General features: G+C 49.5%; 1 protein-coding gene across 14 annotated transcripts in view; it reads left to right on the forward strand.

Moving 5' to 3' along the window:
- The window catches only part of TDRD6 (tudor domain containing 6), a 2,679,339-nt gene that overhangs the window by 851,790 nt on the left and 1,808,469 nt on the right, over nt 1-19,080 (forward strand). The gene's annotated exons all lie outside the window — the stretch shown is intronic.

Consider the following 19,080-nt stretch of genomic DNA (forward strand, 5'->3'; position numbering starts at 1 on the left):
CATGTCTTGCTTCAGGAACTGAACGATGACTGGTTCCTGTCGTTTAGCCCAGTGTGTTTCACCTGGATATAGCCTGTGTTTTGTAGTCTGAGGTGCCCTTTCAAGCACACTCCACATTTGCCTTTTAATGCAATTGGTACTATCGATGGACATAGACCTGGACATCCAAGGCACCCTCTCCTACAAACCTCCAGGACCTCGCCCCAGTTTCTGCAACGCTATTCCCGAATGAATCACTCTTCTCTGGATCGACTCCAAAAACTACACCTTCCTTGGCGACCCCAATGATACTAAGAACCTTGAGAGCAGGAGCAGCATCTGCCTTATCCAATATGTCACCGACCCCACACACATCACAGGACACGCACGACCCAGTCTTCACAGCCAGAGAGTCTAGAACAACCATGTCACCGAGCTCACCTGGACAGACCACGTCATCGTACACGATCGCTGGGTCTCCCCGCGCACTGCCCCCAAGCTGCCCAGCACGTCACATGGAGCTGGAATAATATCTCAGGACCAATGGATCGACTTACTAAACTCCTCCTGCCCGCACATCACAACCAACCTAGAACAGGCTGTGACGAACATCTCTGCCTGGATCAGACTGTGCCAACAGGGTCTCCACCATTAAACCTACCAAGCCCAAGATGTCCGCCAAGCATCCCAGTTGGTACACCACTGATCTCAGAACCATGAAACCCTCCTGCAAAAGACACAAAAGGAGATGGTGCACCAGCAGGCGTGCCACTGACCAATTCACATTCAAGACATCCCTCAGTCGATACCACCAACTTCTAAAAGAAGCTCCCTTGCCGACCTCATTGAAGCAAATGCCAACCGCAGCAAAGAACTCTTCAACATTATCAGAGTTCTTCAACTCCTCAGCCGCCAAAAAACGTCATCACTTCTTCCCAGGAGCTCTGCGACTCCCTGGCAGACTTCTTCCTTGACATGTACAAAGACTTTGAACCCCAACTGTGAGAAGTTGGCCTGATGTGCAGTGTTCACTATTCTAGTGATCACTATATATCAGTCCAAACAACCCTCATTGATTGGTTGTAAGTCAACCTTATAGACCAGCTATCCTTGTAGCATGGATACGAGCAGTCTAAGGCTAAGACTCTAGAGGGCGTGTTAAGCCAGCTGTTTTACCATCACATTACCCCTTGAACACCCAGTGAAAGGACACCACACAAGTGTTATGAAAATAAACAGTGTATTTATTAGAATCACAACAACTCTGTACTCTTTATGAGGACAGGGTGCTAAGCACACAACAAAACTCTTATGAAAATACTTAAGTTAGCACGTTATACACAAATGCCCGAGGGGCACGAAAAACCATATACTCTAAAAGTGGAATGCGAATTACTAGCAGGTAAGTAACGATTCTCAGAGGCTTTGGGATCGCTAGGACTGGACTACTGAACCTTTAGATTACTAGCAGGAGGCCTAGGGAACTCGGGTGCAGAGTGTGCACTCTCACGCGGGATGCGGGACAAAGTCTATGGAAGCTAGAATTCACAAAGTTAGTGTTCACGGGCGAACCCGACCTGATAGGGAGAAAACGACAGTGGATCCTGACCCTTGGATAGTGAGGCTATGCTGGGGCACCGAAATGCCGAAGTTACCTAGCCCAGGGGCTGCAGCTGCATAGGTCTGAAAAGACGTCGGGAATCCTCGTGCCGGACCAGGAGCCTGGAAGAAGGAAGTTGCTGGCAGGCGACCAGTGAAGAAAAGTTCGATGGATCCAAGCCTGGATCAAGGAAGAAGAAAACCTGAAAGCAGAGGGGACCAAGTTCTTGAATCACTAGCCAGTGATTAAGTGGGCACCAGGATGGCACCGGGCGAAGTCACCGCAGTCAGGTGAGTGGGCGCTGCTGGGCTCTGCAGTCTCTCGGACCAGGAGGCGTTGTCGGCGACCAGGATGGAGGTGCGAGCTGTCCCACGAAGGTTCTTGCTGTCGACGTCGCTGGACCCAGGATTGGGCAACAAGTCTTGGCAAATGCAAGGCCCACGCGGTGGACCTAAAATGGCGTCTTAGCCGGACCAGGAGGGTCCAGGGTACTTCTCCGATGGAGGGAAGCAAGGGCCAGTCTGGAGCAACCAGACTAGCAGCAGTATTGTCGTCGGGCGTCGTTCGGAAGGCCACAAGCCAGCGGGCTAGTAGCCAAACAACGCGGTGAGCAGCAAAAAGCAGAAGGGCCCCACGCAGATCGTGGAGATGCTGGGAGGCTGCACTTCGGTGCTGGAGCTGCTCAGGGTCGGGGCTTCTCGGACCCCAAAGCACTCACCAGGAAATTACTCGGCGGGCTTGCTGTGCAGAAGTCGTGCAGTCTTGAAGATGGCCGGTCCCTCGAGGTCTCGTCACACCCACGAATCTCAGCGTGACTGATGATGTAGGTAGAGGTCAGAGGTGCCAGGGAAGCCGGTTCTCGTCGAGCTGGGCAGTCTTGATCCGGAGGAGAGACTTGCAGCAGACCGCAGTGTTCTTAAGATGGTGCCTGCGGATGCAGGGTGACTACTCCTTAGTCACAAGGGAGAAATCTTAGGAAGAAGTCTTGAGTTCCTTTCGTAGAAAGTAGTTTCAGGATTCAAAGATGATCTGATTTGGAAGGGGGCCAGTTCCTACCTTTATCCTGTAAAAAGGGGCTGGCACGCGACTAAGTCCTGCCCTAGGGGTGGGACTAGGAGGGGGGTGGTTACACCCACTTCCTTGGCGGGCTTTTCCCCAGCACAGGGTCTGGAGTGACCCTGGAACTGGTTCCAGCCAGCCTATGCACAGTGAGCACCGGGGTGCCACGTGCAGTCACCTTCCTCTAAAGCCCTGCCTACCTACAATACACAAAACCCTGTCTGGGACGGTGCTGACACCGCCCCTGGCAGGAAACCCTTTGTCTTTGCCTCCTGCTCCGGGAGGACTCCCAGCAGCAGGAGGGCAGACTTGTGTTTCGGTGGCAGCATCCATTTTGTGGCTGCTAAGGCTCTGTCTGACTTTAACCGGGGTTACAGGTTACATACATGTCGTGTCCCTCTAGAAGGGTGGAATGCTAACCCCGTCGCCAGAATTGGCGAGGGGTTAGTATTCCAATTCGTATGACACCTTACTCGACATGTTTTGATAAAGCGATACCAGAGTTGGCATATAACCGCGAGGATTATAATGCACTTAAGAGTATATGGTATGCGATATCATGGAAACGGCTACGGGATGGATCCCGAAAGCCGCAGACAGGCTCAGCTCATGCCAGAGCACCATCTCACACGATTCCAAGCACTCTGCCTTCAGGATTGTCAAGGCCTGCCATAGGAGTGACTGATAGGAGATCTGTGTGTCCATTTTAGGGTTAGATATAGGTATACTATATCTAAAGCAAAGGGTGATTACACCACCTTGCCCCAGCTGTCGTGCAGCCAGTTGTGTCAGATTTGGATGGCCAGCCAGGGGTGGCATAATACATGCTGCAGCCCCTGGTAGGCCCTGGGTACACCTATGCCCTGGGTACCTAAGGTACACTGTACAGGGACTGATAAGGTGACTCAGTATCCAATTAGATATGCACCTAAGGTACATGGAATCCACTTTACAGAGAGAGCAGTAGGCCTGGGGTCCTGAATAGCAGGGCCCCAGGTCAACTAAGTCAGAAAACCAGCAAAACACCAGGCAAAAAGTTGGGGGCAACCATAGTCGGGGATCTACCTTCCTACACCAACCCACCAACATTCTCTGCCATCTTGCCCCCACGAACGAGATGCACAGCGTGCTTATCACCTGGCACCTGCTCACCACGCAAGACACAACCGTCCTCATAAACTCCATCCTCTCAGGAGCACCCACAGAACCCTGACCTCTACACATCTTCAACGGCGGAAGGAAAACTATCCTCAACGAGCTCCCAGATGTCTTCAACACATCTCACCAAGGACCTCTTCCCAGAAGAATGGAAACATACTGAAGTTAAGCCCCTACTCAAGAAACCACCTGCTGACCTCAACAAACTAAATACTGCCCCCTTCTCGCTGCTACACTTTCATGTCAAAGTCCTTGCCAACGCACGAACTCTGGAGAACAATCTTCTGGACACCTCCCAATCTGGATTACGCACCAACCACCGCACCGGAATTGCCCTGATTGCACCCACAGGTGACATCCGATAGCTCCTGGACTACGGAAACGCTGTGGCCCTGATCTTCCTCAGTGTCTCAGTAGTGTTCACCACACCCGGATCAAAAGGCTTCTCCCTATTGAAATCCAGGGAGACTCCCTTAAATGGATCGCCTCCGAAGTAAGTCAACTGCCCCTCAGCCCTACTCTGTTCAACACCTATGTGACTCCTTTGGCCAAAGTTGTCAGATCACATTGAACATAATTTCCTACGCCTACAATACCCAGCTCAACCTCTCGCTATCGGAAGACCCACGCTGACCAACTTACACCGGTGCATGATGTGTATTTGTGACCGGATGAGAGACAACTACCTCAAACACAACACAGACCAGACAGAAGTGCTGATCTTGTGGAACACCTCCCTGTGGAATGACACCTGATGGCCTCCCAAACTAGGACCCTCACCCACGCCTATTGGCCATCACCGGTCCTAGGATGCTTGTTTCAAGTCCAGGAAGGACCTGGCCTGGCAGTTTGGGCTGGACTGTTCCCATTGGGCGCAGGGTCAAGACTGATTTGCTTATGGCTGGGTCCAAACTGGAATGGCATGGTGAGCAAAAAAAAAATGGATTTAGGCCCCGATCTCTGTACTGGGGTGAATGTATGCCATTGTTCTTCATTCTGTCCATCAATTCTTCTTGTTGCACGCCCGCAACTTGGGCCTTAAACTGGAGAGCAAGCTCACCATGAAAAGATCAGTGCTGCCGCATTGGCCTGCTGCCTCCCCCTTCACTTGCATACACTTAAGTGGCTCCCTATTTACACCAGATCATCCGTCACCTATTCCTTTGTCACCAGCAGATTGGACTATGGCAACACACTTGACGTAGGACATCACCTTGCACTTCCTCAAGAGACTACAAGCTATAAAGAAGTCCGTGGCCAGACTCGCCCTGGACCTCCCCAAGCAGACCCACATCACCCCCATCTGAAACTCCACTGACCCCCCCCCCCCCCATTTAGACGAGGTCCGTTGTAGATGATGTTCCACACCTTCAAAGAACCTACACTACCAGGGACCAGCATACATCAACCACCGCCTGAACTTCCAGCCCCGACACCTGTGCTCCACCTCTCGCCCACATCCTCCTCATCCTCCGCGGCAACAGTGGTGGATGAGGAGTGGAATCCTTGAACGACCTCCCATTTCACCTGCATCCTCATCCTCGCTAATGGAATTCAGAAAGACTCAAAACATGGCTGTTCAACTGAGCCTCCCTGCAGCGGCGTTCTCACTGCCTGGTAACCCTCATGGGTGAGTAACCGCACTTAACACATCTTGTGTTTTTGAGAACTGCTGATTTTTCCATGAAATTCTTGGATCCCAGCTCTTCTAATGCAGGCGCCCTGCAGGATGATATGCCTTAAGCATTGTCTGAGGTTGCTGACCACGGTTATTGTTTGGAGCTCCTTAACAAAGCCATTTTGGAAATATAGTTTATGGATGCAGAGTCCATCTTGGATTTCTTTGACCCTGAGAATATAACTTTAACGTCTTTGGGACCTCCTTTGAATTTCATTTCGGCCCTTGTTTCTACAAATAGTTTTTTTCATTCTTTTTATAGCACATTTTAATTGGCATATTTTTGGATGGCTTCTGTTGGCTTAGATTGTGAATGTGACAATGTTTTAGTATATGGTTTGTCCTTTTATACTATTGTTTATATAGAAGCTTTGTCTTGTCACGGCCGAGGGGAGGGTGTTGCGGCCTTCTTAGACCCACTTTGGCTCTGCATTTTAGTTTTATATTTTACACTTTTTAGCAGACCTAGTTTTACCAATCTTGCGGTTACATGCTTTGCTTGCACTTTATTCTGAGAAGACTGTACATGTTGCTTTTTTTTAGAAAGCCTTTCTTGCTTTGTAATCAGTACACTTCGTTCAAAGCTAGGAGCACAGAACAGGATATCCTAGTGCTTGCGTTGTCTATTTGGAGACGGCTTCTAACATCTAGACATATCATTGCATCAGAGCTGTACATCTAACACAGTGGTTTTTATTATATATACTGTGCACTGGCCTTAGGAGGTCAGAGGAGTACTCTGGTCATGACTGTCCTGGAATTAAGGCTGTGTTTGACTTGCAGCTAAGCTGACCTTCCATTTTTGCAAAGAAGGATTGCAATCCCACTTCAGGGTGATTCACTGGCTAAGTTATCCTGGTATGAGGGCCCAGGCTAGCCTAAGAGATCATGCAGAGTCAGAGTAGGGATAGTGATAGGTAGAAATATATAGAAATCAGACTGCCATGGTTGGATTGTTTCTTTTCCCCATGTTAGTGATGCTGGTTATATTGCTTTGATCTGCCTAGTAATCGCAGCTCATTCTCTCTATGCCAGACTAGGACTTTCATTAAATGCTTTAAACTTAATTTGTATATTTCTTGTGTTTATCTTGACCATTCATAAGTAAACCACGAAAGGGGTAAGATCTGTACCCTTGAATCCCTTCGGGATCAGCGTGTCCTGTTCGAAGTTGCCAAAATCACCTGTCACCCTGGGTAGGTTAAGGATTTAGGTGGGGCAATGTGAGCTAGCTTGGAATTGGTTTGACAGTCGGATGGTCTAGATGGACCCTGGAATGCACTCTTCTTTATGGGCTGCTTAGGGCCCTACCATGGGGAAGTGGGGAGGGGGAGTGGGCATGGGGGGGAGGGGGCTGGGTGACTTCTATGCATTAAAAAGGGAGATTTGGAATTTGCAAGGGAGTTCTTTTGCCAAGTCCAATTTACAGTTTAGAACTGCTAACATGCTGCAATGACAAGCCTGAGGCATGTTTTAAGGGGCTGTTTAAGTGGATGGCACAATAAGTGCTGCTCTCCAACTAGTAGTATTTAATTTACCTGCCCTTGGTATATTGAATACCATTTTACTTGGGACTCTGAGTAAATTTAAATGGAACAATCTATGTAAGCCATTGGTAGCATGTTTAAGGAAGTCAGTACAAGCACTTTAGCACTGGTTAGCAGTGGTCTAACAAGTGTGTTATGAAGTTCCAGTGCCCAACAACAATGGGACCTCTCTGACCACGTTCAGATTTCGGAGGAAACCGCAAAACATCGGCAGTCATGGTTACTGGACTACAATTCGGTCAGTGGCAGACCCCTCTCTCTTTCCCACCCAGAACTGACGGTGGTGACAAATGTTTTGCTTCTGGGTTGGGGCAATTATCTAGGAGAGGTGGAGAATAGAGGCCTCTGGTCTCCGGTGAAGTTCCAGCTCCACACCAACCGTTAAGGGCTGCGGGCCATCCGTTCCGCATTGAAAGTCTTCGTCCCAATAATCATTGGGAAGTTGGTACATGTAGTACCACATGGTGGTGTTGTCTGTGAGCACAATGAAAAGGGCAGGGTGGGGTTGCAGGTCCTGTCTCAGGAGGCCTTGCGTCTCTGGTAATGGCTTGACCGCCAAGGAATTTTCCGGGTGGTGAACCACCTGGCAGGAGCATTGAATGCCAGGGCAGGTAATCTCAGCCATTGGCACCTAGAGAATAGCCAATGGCATTTGCACCTGGAGGTGGTGCAAGGTCTCTTGTGTGAATGGGAAGTACCTTGTATTTGCCACTGCCAAGAAAATTTACTTCTGTGAATTGGAGATTCCAAGGCATTTCTCGCTGGAAGAATCTTTCCACCTCAAGTGTAACTCTGGACTACTGTATTGCTTTCCGCTGATACCACTTATGCCCTTGTTCTCAAGAAGATCAGGACTGACTGGGCCCAAGTCATCCTAGTGTCTCTGGACTAGGAACGGAGGGTATGGTATACAGTATTTCTGAGCTTGAGAACATTTCCTCTGAGGCTTCCCTTCCAGGAGTAAGTGCTGTGACAACAGGGCAAGGTTCTGCACCACCATTGCCCCCGGTAAAGTTATCTACCATTTTCTTGTTTGCGTTGAGCACAGTTAAAGCTGTTCTTTCTCCCATTTTGGCCATCTTATAGTTGCCAGATCAGCCCTTGTTCTTTAAGCCGCCAATTGTGATGCGCTTTTTGGAAGGGCTGCAACGTGTTTCCCCCTTCTCCCTTTGTAATGCCCCAGCAGAACCCTAATCTGTTACTAACTTATCTGATATGCTATCTGTTCTCGCCTTTCAGAGCTGCTCTTCATTGCTCCTTACTTTTTGATGAACAATATTGTTGGGGTTTTACAGTCCACAAACAGAAACGTAGCATCACTTTGCCATATTATACGTGTCCGCATAATTACCTAACCATTTCTTTTCAGATCTAGCCCAGAGAAGGGTTGAGTTGGGGATGAGAGGAAGCCCGCTTTATGTAGCCTCACTGGAGTAAGAAATGCGCAGTGGAGGTAATAGATACGTCGGAGCCTGGCAGATATAGCTAATGTTCTGGGGGCTATCAGTCCATCGCTCCAGTCTTCCGACTCTAATCCATTGCTCCCATCGGGCCCTAAGGGAATCTATTGTGGATGGAGTGTTTATCAGTGAGCGGTAGAGTTGGGATATTCCTCCCCTCCCCAGGTTACCCATGAGGAGTTTAGCTTCCATTGGACTGAATTCCGGGATTACCGTGTGGTCAGGGTGTGGAGGGCGAGTGCGTCGTAATTGGAGGTACTTGTAAAACTGGTTGGGCTGCAGGGAATATGTTTGCTGCAGCTCTTGAAAGGAGGACAAGTGCTCTCCCTTCCATATGTCTCCCAGGCGACTGACCCCAAATAGATCCCACTTAGGAAATCCTGACAATGTCCCAACCACCTGCAGCCAGGTGCCGTGCCAGAGGGGTGTCTGCACGGTGAGTTTGCTGTCCCATTGAGTGTCGCAGTGCAGACCGCCATGCGAGAAGGGTTGTCCGGTGTCTGCTGGCAGTGTTCTGGATTGGTGCCCCATATAGCATGGCTTGGACCTGTGGGAATCCGAGGTTTTCTAGTGCCAGACAATAGTCAGATCCGACCACCCACCATTGAACCAGTCATGGATCACTAGGAGATGGGTGGCCAAGTAGCATACAAAGGGGTTCGCCATTACCATTTCCCAATTGTATGGAGGTCACTGACGATGTGTAAGAGCCATGCGTGATCAGGCGCCACCCCAAAGAAACAACTTAGTTATCCCATCTAGTCTACGGAACCAGCTGCGGGAAATGGGAAGTTCTGAAGTACGAATAGGAGGTGAGGAAGAACCATCATTTTAAAGAGAGCACTTCTACTAAGGGGTTGAGTGGGAGGGATTGCAAACGCGTGAGGTCGTCCTTCGTGCGCTTAAGTACTGGGTCAATATTAAGGGTCCAGATCAGCTCTAGGAGAAGGGACACTCATAAGCCGAGGTACTTTAATGAAAGCCTCTGCAATGGAATACTTGTTTGCCAGTCTACACATCAAAATGAGACATGCAGGGGCACTAGATTAGACTTAGCCCAGTTAAGGCGCAGGCCAGACTCCTCCTCGAAGGACCAGAGGATCTGAAGACACATCTACCGGATTGGGCCGGATCTGCCAGGAAGAGTAAGACAACGCCTGTGTGCAGGGCGATGTGGTTTTTGTGGATGGTGTGCCATCGCTACCAGCTTATGTGCACGTATGACACAGGCCAGGGGCTCTATCGCTAGGGCCAATAGGAGAGGGGCCACCCCTAACTGGTACCCCTCCTAATATGAAAGGCATTTGACAATGCCCTGTTCACGAGGACCCGGGCTGCCGGGTTGTAGTACAGGACCACCAATTTATGACGAGGGCCGAGGCCCATTCTCTCCAGCACATTCCCCAAGTAGCTCCAGTCAACAGTATCCAAGACCTTCTCAAAATCTAGCAACACAAAGGCTAAATATGGAGTGAGGAGATGGTGGTGAGCAAGGGCCACATGAAAGCGTCTCGGGCAATGCTGCGTGTGGTGGCCTGGCATGAAGCTACATTGATCAGGGTGTATGAGGGTGTGTATCCCCCGTTTCAGCTGGGTTGCCAGGATCGTAGCCTAGATTTTAATCTCCGTTTTAATCCACGAAATTGGCCATTAGTTTGAGCATGAATCTGGGAGGGGTGCGGGGCGGGTCTATTTTGGGTATTACCACAATACTGGCGGTGTCTGTTGGGGTGGGGGGGGTGCCCCTCTCCATCACCTCATCAAACAGGGCGCGATCTGTGGAGTTTTCCTGAACGCTGCGCAGTAGTCCGATGGAACCTCGTCTGGCCCATGAGTCTTGCTGGAAGCCAGTGCTGATATCGTTTCTCTGATTTCCTTGGGGGTAATGGGCTCGTCCAGGGCCTTTGCGTCCCCCTCAGGGAGTTGCGAGAGGGGGGTTGTTTTGCAGAAAAGAGGAGCTGTCTGTTGACATAAGTAAGTGGTCTGCTGTGTAAAGCCTTGAATAGTAGTTTGTGAAGGTCTGTGCAATGTCAGCGTGGGACCAGACCTTGAAAGTTCTGACTCTCTGGGACTATCCAGTTGGCGAGGGGATGAGTGGAAAGCCAGTTTAGCAGTTTGCCGTTTTTGTCCCCCCAACCTTACACCCGGGCTGCAGATGACACCAAATTATTTTACCAGATTCAAGATAAATAGTCCGTATTTCTTCTTGCACTAAATGAAGTTGTCGACGATCTGCTTCTACATTCGTCAGAGCAACCGTCCTTTCCAGTTGGAGGACCCTGGCCTCCAGTTGTGAGAGAGGACTGTCCTGGACCTGAAGTCTGTGCTTGAGAAACCCTTTGGTGTACCCCCGGATTGTGGCCTTGCCCACCTCCCAGAGTGTACATTGGAGTTGGACTGTTCCCTCGTTAGTGTGGAAGTAGTGTTTCAGTTCTCCCTCAATCACTTGCTTATATTCTCTGTCTTGGAGGAGCCAAGCATTTAACCTCCATATTGGGTGGAGAGAGCCCAAGGGTCTCCCTATAAGAAGGAGCGGAAGTGATCTGAGACCCCACGTGCCAAGATCTGGATCTCTGTAACTGACCTACACTCTGGGGTCGGCATGAAGATGAGGTCGATGCGGAAATGTGTATGGTGGGCAGCTGAGGTATGAGTATAATGTAGCGTTCTGGGGTGCCAGGTTCGTCAGACGTCGCAGAAGACCAATCTCCAAGGCTTCTAGCCACAGTTTTCCTATGGGAGGATGATGGGCCCGTGACATCCTTGTCTGGTTGGGGGAGAGCATTGAAATCTCCGCCCATCACTGTCGAGCCTTGGGGGAGGGACAGTACCCCTTCCACTGCTGCGTGAAGGGTGGAGTCTAGGTTTCCTGGAGGAGCATATGGACAACTGATTTATGGTGTACCCCGGAGGGTACCTGCAAGAATGACAGAGACCCAGAGGGTCGCCTTCTGTGCAGCCAGTGTGAAGGGAAGGGAGCGCCTCATCAGAATCGCCTTGCCCCAAGCCCCTCTAGTGACCCCGGAGTGCCATACCTCGTCGAATCCCTAACACGTCAAAAAGGGCAGTGATTACCCAGCAGGTTCATCTCCAACAGGACATCTTGGTGAACCCTCCGTGCGTATTTTAAGATAGCCCTCCGTTTAATTTTATTTAAGAGTCCGTTAACATTCCATGAGAAGATTTTAAGGGGTTTACCCTCGCCATAGGGTCGTGACTTGGTGTGGTTGTGACGTGTGGCCAGAGATCTGGGATGCTAAGCTGACTCCAAGGGGTAAGCCCAACTGGCGGCTGGGGCACTCAGAAGTATCGTTTGAGCTGCCGGAGGAAGGGTCATAGATAATGTACACAGTGTCACTGAGAAACAGATGAACATAAACCAAGTCAATAGCAGGAAGAACATTGCATGTCGCAATTCCCGTCCCACCCCCCTCCCCATACTTCTCCAATTAAAGCATCTGTCCCCTAATAAACAGGAACTAAGAGTGTACGGTGAGTAGCTACGGTAGTGTGGTGTAAGTCTGTTCATTGAACCCTCTGCAATTAAGGGTTTACAATCCTCCAGTGTAAGTCATTAAGGCGAGTAAGACTGAAGTTCAGATATGGGGGCTACGTGATAGATCAGTGTCCTCTGAGATTGCTCCAGGGGGATCCATGGAGCGCAGTTCGGTTGTCTGGATCAGGTCCCTTGGCGCTCCCCAGGAGTCTCGCCGGCTCTTGTGATCTCGACGATCCATTTTTCTCAAGGGGGGTCTCACTGAGGAGGCAGAGTTTGTGCCGCGGGTATTGTGCCTTGTGCGGGAGACAGTGCGCCTCGCACGGGTGTTCGTGCCCACCCCTGGTCCCCTCCGGGGCTCGGATGGTGGGCAGCCTGGCATTGGGTGGGCCGTATGTTCCTCTGTCACCCAGGTCCATGCTGCCTACGGTGTGTTGAAGTGTCCTATTCTGGAAAAAAAAAAAAAAAAAATGAAATTTGCTGATATTTTGAAAAAATGAAGTAATGAGATGAGAAAATTATCATCAATAAATATTACAGAGAAAAACGCTAAAAGAAGCATTCCGAATGAATTTTTGATTGAATATTGATGACTTAGGAATAGGACCACGCGGTCCAAAGCTAAGTGTGCACACCTCACAACTGGGAGTAGTACCCCTACCCCCATCTATGTACAATTACTTAACAGTGTTCCTAGACAAAACACTTCATGAGGGAGTCGCACAAAATCAAGACAATTCGTAAAGATTGGGAAACAATCACAAGCAAAAAAGTGTGCAACTGATGGCCTAAGAAAACTATTCTGGAATATTACCTTGAGGCGAGCCGGGAAGAAGAGTCTGTACTGCAGGTTTAGGACCTGCAGTTTCTGCTTAACCTGGGTGTAGGATCTCATTTGGGCTTGCACTTCCCTAGTGTAATCTGGGAAGATTATAATCCTAGCACTGTTGTGGAACAGCTCTGATTTGGAGCGTGCTTTCTGGAGAATATCATTGTGCACCCTAAAATTGGGGATCGTTGCTATTATTGGCCGGTGTGTGGTTCCCGGCGACGGTTTGGGTGCAAGCGCCCGGTTGGCCCTCCACCTTAAACCACGTTGACGGGGCATCCAGGATTTAATCCAGTTTTCAATGAATGTGTTCATTTGCAGAGGTTTTGTCACTTCGGGAAGGCCCATCAGACGCAGATTGTTGTGCCGCGATCTATTTTCAGCGTCCTCAGCTCGCCTGTGGAGGTTAGCTGTGTGGGGTAGCTGCTTCACTTGGTGGAGGCGTTATCTTCAACCTCAGAGATGCAGGACTCCGTTTCGGTGATGCAGGCAGTTGCGTTGCAGAGATTCTGCAAGATGAGGGCCATGTCCACTCTCACCTCCCCAATCTTTGTCTCCATCCACTCTTGGCAGGTCTCGATGGCTTGCAGAATGGTGGCCAGGTCCCCATCTGAGTGCGCAGCCATAGGTGGTGCCAGATCTCCTTGTCCGGGGCCATTGACTGTGTATTGCTCCATTCGGTTCTGAGTTGATGACGGTTTAGTACCCCCTGTCCTTCACCACAGATGGTTGATCTCGGCCCAGGGGTAACCCAGTCACCTCCGTCCTTGGTCGTTAGGTCTTTGAAGACGGTGATCTGGTTTGCTTTGTTAGGGTACCTCGCAGTCTCAGTGCGGTCCTGGCTGGGTGGTGAGGCTGGGGCGCCGGGGTCACTGCGTCAATGCGCTCTGGTCTTTCGCCATGCGAGGGTTGTTAAGGACTGAGGAGTTTGAGGTGCTGGGGAGGGGGCTAGGGGCCCAAGATGGCCTCTGGTCCATTCAGAGACTCGGCACCCATCAATTATTGTCAAGATTGTTGGTATCTGCTCAACAAAGACGGCCACATAGTAGGATCACCTAATGGCGCATATCCCTGGTCTCTTAACCCTGCCATCCACCTGCTTTCTGACCAATCGACGCCTGCTGGAAGCTGCCTCACTGAGAGTTGGTTGAAACTCTCGACCCCCCCCCTCCTCCCCCTCCTCCTCCACCACCTCGCCTTAACTGGGACCGGTAGAACTGCAGAGCGGCGGTTTTGGGAGAGAAGCACAGCTCACCGGGAGCCTGGTGTGTGACTTCGCTCCCAGCCTTCATGCCCCACCAGAGCAATGCAACACTGAGAAGTCTGCCTGGGAGAGGAGCACAACACCCTGGACGCCAGTGAATGCCTCTGCTCCCTGCTCTTGCCATGTCTGTCGTGTGCTCCGGTGCTCTACCTCTGCTCTACATCCGGTGCAGAGCATCATCGCTGGAGCCCAGTGGGATTCCGGTCAGCTGTCCCTGCTCCGATGTACAGTGCCTGAGGATCAGCACTGACTGCCCGTGCCTCCTCTGCTTGGGCTGCTCTCCACCACCCACACCAAACCTGTCCGCAATCATCGTCCTCCCCAGGAAGCGGCCTGAGATCGATCCACACCCCCATACACAGGACCTTGGTTTGTCTCCCCAGCCCAGGTGGAGAATACTGCACGCACTGGAGGGGTAACATTTAGGATACTTTGACCCCCTACCAATCATTGTATTCACAGCTTTGGAGGTTTTTGAGGCGCTACAGCCCATGGCCCTCTCGCTATCGGGATGCCCCTTTTACCATTTTTGTAGACCTCCTTCCATTTTCCACTACCTCCTACGTCACCACTTGATTCACCCTCACAATATGGCCACATCAGAACTAGAAATAAACAAGATCATTCACAAGTAAAATCATCAAACTAAAGAAGGACCCTGGCTCCACTTCCACATTGATTCAGCTGTTATCAAAGGAGGACTATGGCCCTACCTTAAGAAACAAGAATGCAACGACCATCTTTGGAAAAACCCTAAGAAATCCCTGATCCTGTAATAGGGAACAGACTCCCCTACACCTTGCCTCACTATATTCTCAGAAACCCTGACTCTAATCCTATTTTCTACTTTCTCCCCAGACTGAACATGCTGACAACCAACCCGCCCCTTACATCTGCTTCTGCTCCCCTCTAATTTGCATGAGACACCTGACCCATGCTGATATGGTCCAATCTCCCCACAACCCCCTCAAAACCGTCATATATGATGTCCCACCAAGAACAGAATCCCTGGCTGTGCCCCTCTCCCCTCCTATCACTCCCTCAGTCCAGATAAAAATAAAACAAAATTCCTTTTAGACTCCTGTCTCTCGAATATCTCCACTCATAGTCTGCCTCCACATGACCCCCCAGTGAGAAAGATGTCTAGAAATACACGCCTCCGCCGCCAGACTACCACCAAATCTCTCCACCCCCTCACATCACACTAACTTGAAACCCCACGTCCCACACTTTCGCCATCACCTACCCCCCAACCTTTCAGTCAACGCCAAAAAACTCTTCAAGCACAGATTACTTGACTCCCTGAAACACTCATAGCAGACCTCTACCACAACGCTTAACGAAAAACTAAAGCAAATCTAATTTTTTACACCACTGACCAGGCTAAGTGGAAAAAGAACATAACAAGCCCCCTCCAAGTCACTAATGCCACCAACATCCCCACGGCCAAAAATTACTGATCACCAACTCACCCGGCTTCAAAGGCAATGGCACTATTACCCTATACAGAAACAGCAATAATTGGTCTAAGCCAATGACTAACCTACGCCAACTTGAACTCGTCTACCCCAAACTTCACCGTCCCATTGCTAGTCCCTCCAACCACCCAACCTCTACCTAACACACCCCCAGAACTATACACAAAGTATTACTCACTAAACCTACCATCAACTCACACCCACTACGCACTTCACGCCTATACTCCACCCCTATGCCTTACCCCCCATTCACTACTCCATTCCTACAGACTTCCCCATTACCCCCGGACACTCCACTCCACCCTTATGCCTTACCCCCCTCCCTCTACTGCATCCCTCCCAACCCACTTCCCCCCAGAAACTACCCCACCATTCGCCGCCTCACCCCACTCAATACACCAAACCTGTTCTACCTATCACTAACTACCTAAACACTCCTCATAACACCACCCAAACCACAACCAAAGAAGTTTTAGGACACTCGCTAAACTCACTCCTCTCTACCAAATCAGGGATAAACATCTTGCCCACCACTACCCACAGTTCATCCACCCCAGAAGACCCCAGCCCCAACCAACACCACCAAACTTACTACCCCCTCAACTCCCCTCCCCACCCTGAACCAATCATCTGCAGCCAAACTTACCCAACGCATTACACGCACGGAACAACCACTCTAATCCCTCCTATCACAGACCCCTATGCCCACTACATCCTTAACTGAAAGCCTAACCCTCCTTCAAAGACAACTCTATGTAATCATTCAGGGCATGAACAAAATCCTTACACACCAAAGACTCCCCTAAACCCACCCAACATCCACATATCCCCTCCCACTTAAACATCAATGAACCCTCTCAGCTTCCCAAATACAATACGATTAGCTGGTACATCACCCCTGTCAGCAACCAACATCACAGACCAAGAAGAATGAGCCCTAGGATGCCCTTGGGAGAGGCCATGGTTCTTGGCAAGTCATACAACCTCAAGCCAGCGCTGAACCCCCCACACCCCACAAACATTCAGGTAATCACCGGAACCGGCAGAGACATCATGGATCCTAGGATTATAAGACCTCCGTCACAACTCACGGCTATCCCTTTGGCTCCCGCTCCCAAAATCACACCACCAGCTGCAATGTAAACTGAATGTTAAACTGTAGATCAGCAACCAAACGCAACAAAATCGGCTGAGACCATACTGAACTATGACATCGACATTGCGTTTGTCACCGAAACCCAGCTCAACTAATCACCTTATGCGATCCTTGACCTCCTAGTCTCCTCAGTTTCTCTATCGATTCGATTCGATAAGTCTTTATTTCGAATAAATGATTCATAAAAGACAGATTACAATCATACAGACATATTAAAGAGCATTTTACAATAAGATGATAATATACACATTTCATTTCTAGGAATAATAAAAAATACATCACAACTGTGTATAATAGACAAATGGGACGCAGATTAAATGCGCATAGTTAGATACCACTTAAAAACCATACAGGTACTATGTATAACTGGATGAGGGTATTCAACAAACAGGAATACCCAGTTTTTTGGATCGGATCAACCAGGCCCATCTCAAGTATTTAGCAACACATACCACTACAATTTCAGACCTAATGGTACGGAGTTTCAAAAGTGCATCTTGGTAGCCACCACTATTAAGGGTCAAGCAGATCGGTCTTAACCACTTACTTCTTGGTGCTCCATAAGCAGGACAGCCAAAGAAGAAGTGGCCAACACTTTCTTCCTGGTCAAAGCACCAGGGGCAGTTGTTTCCTATGGACTTGTCCCACTTTACTCTAAAAGAGTTAATGGGCAAAGTGCCAATTCGAAACTGATGGTACAGTTTTCGATCCAATACCCTTGTGATTAGGTCCCAGTACTGTTCTAATGAGGGGGCAGCCTTGTGCACTAGAAAAGAGCCAGTTAAGTTAACGTCCCAAGATTGGTTTACAAGAATGGATTTTCTCCAGGCCCAGAAGAGCGCCTTAAACTCAAGTTTAGATGGAAATCTGGACCCCCCTGGGTTGGACCAGAGCTCCGGAAGACCCATCAAGTTCAATATGTTTTTCACTACCCCAAACCATTGCAATTTGTGTGCCCCCCACATGAGTTTTACTTCCTCCAACTCCTGGGTGAACAGACCAAGCTCGGGAGTAGACCAGAGACGGCGCCAGAAGGCAACCAAACGGTACTGGGCCATCTCATCGATTGGTCTGCAACCAAGGTCCAACAGTAGGGGTTTAGTAGGGGTAGACTGGGGGAGACTAACCAGATTCCGTAAAAACCTGTTCTGGGCAGTTACCAAACTGGAGAGATTCTTATGACCCCAGACTTCGGCTCCGTAAAGAGTAGCAGAGATAACTTTCGCGTCATACATTTTTAAAACAGGGGTAACACACCTAGTTAGCGAGTTCCTCTGTTCAAGAATCAGACTGCCAGCCAACCTGTTAAATTTAAGTTTGGACGTTTCTACTTGGGAGTTCCAAGTGAGACGGTGATCTAGGGTCACTCCAAGATATGTCATGGTCCTAACCTGCTCAATGGGGACTCCGTTTAAGGAAACTGTGCATTTGGGGGGATTTTTCTTGCAGAAAACCATAAATTTGGTTTTGTCCGTATTTATTTGCAAGTCATTCGTAGTGCAGAATTCAGAAAATCTGTTCAGGGCTACCTGAAGGCCGGCTCTAGTTTTAGAGAGCAAAAGGGTGTCATCTGCAAAGATTAGCATGGGGTACATTCGGCCACCCAGTTTAGGGGCATCCGACTGGGTGTTAAGAAAGAATTGTGTGACCTGATTAATAAATAAAAGAAACAACGTGGGGGCTAGGACACAGCCTTGACGCACCCCTCGTTGTACCGGGAATCGTTTGGTCACCTGGCCCTGGCTACCCCACCTAACCTGGGCATAGTTGTCCTCATGGAGTCGCTGGACTAGAATCAGAAGCTCGGGCGGAAAGCCCATGCTACTAAGGGCCTCCCACAGCTTTTTCCTTGGCACTAAGTCGAAAGCCGACTTAAGATCGACGAATGCAGCAAATAACATACCTTCACCCAACAAGACCACCTTCCAAAAAAGTAGTGTAAACCGAAAAACTTGGTCAACGGTACTAGTCCCAAACCTGAAACCCGCCTGCATGGGGGACAGTATATTATTTGAATCGATCCAGTCCAGGATTCTTGCCAAGATCATTCTCGACACGATTTTTTGAACTGAGTCGATCAAACTAATGGGCCGATAGTTGTTAGGAAGGGAGCGGTCACCCTTCTTGTAAACTGGCAGAATTTCCGCCCCCTTCCATGAAAAAGGAATCTCGGCCCCTGAGGCTATGTTGTTTGCCAATAAGGTAATATAAGGGACCCATAAGTCAGGTTTAAGTTTAAACAGGTCAGCGGGAATAGCATCAATACCAGGAGCTTTACCCGACTGAACTGACTCGAGAGCAAGTGCGGTATCAGATTCCGAAAACAAGAGTCTATCTCCTGCCAGTGATAGTTGGGGGGGTAGAGCGGATTTTATC

The sequence above is a fragment of the Lissotriton helveticus genome, chromosome 6 (assembly GCF_964261635.1).
Source record: "Lissotriton helveticus chromosome 6, aLisHel1.1, whole genome shotgun sequence".
NCBI classification, from domain to species: Eukaryota; Metazoa; Chordata; class Amphibia; order Caudata; family Salamandridae; genus Lissotriton; species Lissotriton helveticus.